This window comes from Cavia porcellus, unplaced genomic scaffold, assembly GCF_034190915.1.
Source record: "Cavia porcellus strain 051 isolate PalLab524CR breed Dunkin Hartley unplaced genomic scaffold, mCavPor4.1 scaffold_7, whole genome shotgun sequence".
NCBI lineage: Eukaryota > Metazoa > Chordata > Mammalia > Rodentia > Caviidae > Cavia > Cavia porcellus.
In genome coordinates this window covers 57,804,445-57,807,308 of record NW_026947490.1, presented here as the reverse complement: position 1 = coordinate 57,807,308, position 2,864 = coordinate 57,804,445, and the positions used below count along the sequence as shown (strand labels likewise).

The 2,864-nt window shown below is 39.5% G+C and overlaps 1 pseudogene; it reads right to left on the bottom strand.

The window, feature by feature from the left end:
• Positions 1-304: 304 nt before the first annotated feature.
• Positions 305-1,185, bottom strand: LOC100718109 (glyceraldehyde-3-phosphate dehydrogenase-like; annotated as a pseudogene).
• Positions 1,186-2,864: the final 1,679 nt, after the last annotated feature.

Genomic DNA, 2,864 nt, shown 5'->3' with positions numbered 1-2,864 from the left:
ATATGAAGTAAGTGATTCCCAAAGACAGGATGGTGCCAACTTGAACAGAAACAGAATAAAAGCCAGTATAGCTAGAAAAAGCATAGTAATAAGAAGTGATACCAAAGAGTAAACACTGTTATGAAATTTGGACCTTTGAAAAGATGTTGAAGTCCCAACCCTTAGTATCTGTGAATGTGACTTTATTTGGAAATAAAGTATTTGCAGATAATTAAGTTAATGAGGTCATTAGAATGGAATTCAATCCAGTATGATTGGTATCCTTACAAAAAGGGAAAATCAGGACACATACACAGGGAGAGTGTCATGTGAAGATGAATACACAGTGATCACTGAGGGATGTGTGAGCTCTAGCATTGCAGATGGAAGGATGAATGTCATTGCTGAAATGAAAAGAGACAACCTGGTCTTCAGTACAGCCCGAGATACCTTTGCATTTTGGGGAGCCCTCCGATGCCAGATTCACCACCTTCTTGATATTATATTTGACAGCTTTCTCCAGGCATCAGGTCCACAACCAAAGTGCAAATGAGCTTCTCGTTCAGCTTAGGGATGACTTTGCCCATAGCCTTGGCAAGCCTTGTGGATGTCCTGGGAAGGCCCACAACCAGCATGTCAGTTTCTGAAAGGAACCATAAACAGTCTTTTGAATGGTAGTGACGTCATGAACTGTGGTTCTGAGTCCCTTCATAAAGTTGTCATGAATGACTTTGGCCAAGGGCGTTAAGCAGTTGATGGTTCAGGAAGTACTGCAGAGTCTCGCAGGAGTTGTCCTTTTCACCATCCACACTCATCACAAATATGAGGTCATTCACAGATGGGCAAAAGATGATGACTCTTTGGGTTCCACCCTTCAGGTGAGCCCTGGTCTTCTTCATGGTAGTAAAAATACCAGTGGACTCCACAACATGTTCAGCACCCATGTCACCCCATCTGATGTTAGCGGGTTCTCAGTGTTAGCAGATGGCAGTGGCCTCTCTTGATGACAGGCTTCCTGTTCTCAGCCGTGCCTGTGCCATGGAACTTACTATGGATGAAATATTACTGGAATATGTAGTAGACCATGTAGTTGAGGTCAATAAAGGGGTCACTGATAGTGATGATGTCTACTGTGCCAGAGTTGACAGCAGCCTTCATGAACAGGTGCACAGTATGCCCAAATCTAGTCACTCTACTTTTCACCATCATGTCTCAGAGATGTGGCTGGTGCTGCATGGGAAGAGGCAACTGTCAGTTGATTGAGGAGGAGCAGAGAGCCTTGATGATCACTGAAATGAATAAACCTTGATTATCCTTGATTACAAATATGGAGGAAGAAATCAGTCTTAAACTATTTTCTTGATCTCCTCTGCTAGACTTTCTTTCTGAAGGCTTGACTATTTAAAATGTTACAAAGGTTTGAATGAAATTAAGGAAATGGAAAATTCCACAGAACAAAATACCAGGCCTCTTCAATAAATGTGAAGAAAACTAAGAGAATAACAAAGAACCAAAGTTTAAGAGCGATATGAAGCAGGATTATCAAACTCAATATATGAACCTTGTTTGTCTTCTGTGTTCTTGTTCTCCAAGATCAGAAATATAGGTAATGGGACAAGTCTAACTGATAAGCAACTACTGTCATTGCTTTTCCCACCTTTGTCAGCCTTAACCATGTTTCATTTCTTTTCCAGGTCAGTAACTCAACATAGCATCTGACTGGCAGCATCAGCACCAGATTTTGTGTGTGGAAGGCTCATGACAAACAACACAATGTGAAATTAAACCAACCCAAGAGGAATTGATGAAACCAAGAGACAAGGACGACATGAAATGTGTGAGAGTTCCTGCTGCCCATGGTTATATGTACAGTCTGTCACTGGTGAAAATGATGTTATCTGAAACAAGAGGTTCTTGAACCCATTTCGTTTGCATGAGGACTCACTAAGATTTGCGTTTACTTTTATAGAGCACTTAATATAGAACAGATACTTTTCTAAATATTGAAAGGAAATAGTAAATAAAACGATAAGCAACATAAAAATTCTTGTCTTCAAGGCAAACGAGATGATAGATTACATAGTGATAAAAAGAGAAAAATGGGAGATATGAATTGGAGGGGGGAAGACGTGTTGCAGTTATCTTTGGCTGTCTTATCTAAAGACTTTAGTTGAGAAGTTCACTTATGTCAAGCCTGAAAGGAGTGAAAAAGTGTGCCCAAAAAGTGTTGGAGAAGTATTTTGACAGTGGTCATAGCAAGAAAAAAGGCCCTGAGGTGCAGGCACGGTTTGTAGATTTGAAGAAAATGAGAGACTCATGAGCCAGAGGTTGTGGGAATATTGATCTGGAACTCAGGGAGAAAGTCTAATTATATACAGTAATTTGTGAATCATTAACATTTGTAGCATTTAAAAAAAACCTTTGTTAGGTTATATATCTAAAGTCTTGGAAGAGCTAGAAAACAGAAAAGATAGGAGTATCCTTTCGGGAACTTCAATATTTAAAGATTGAAAAGATGAGGAGAAATTAGCAAAGACTAATAAAGAGCAGCCAGAAAAAATAAACCCGTGTTTTCAAACAATTTGAAAGCAAGCTGATTAAAGCATGATTACTGGCACTATAAGAAGGCAAAATTGCCACATTTTGGAGCTTTACTTCAGATAGTGTCTATTGCCTCAGTGAAATGGGAAGCAAGTCAATGAACAAGACTATAAATATGAGAGTGAGGCCAATCTATGTGAGGCCTTTTTCTCTGCCCATACTCAGATGTTTTTAAATTTCTTAATTAGATCTCGATGCATGTGACAAAGTGATTGACGGACAGAATCATTAGGGCATGGGCCACGTGTGATAGATAACTGATTGTGTTAAGTTGAGTAACAAAT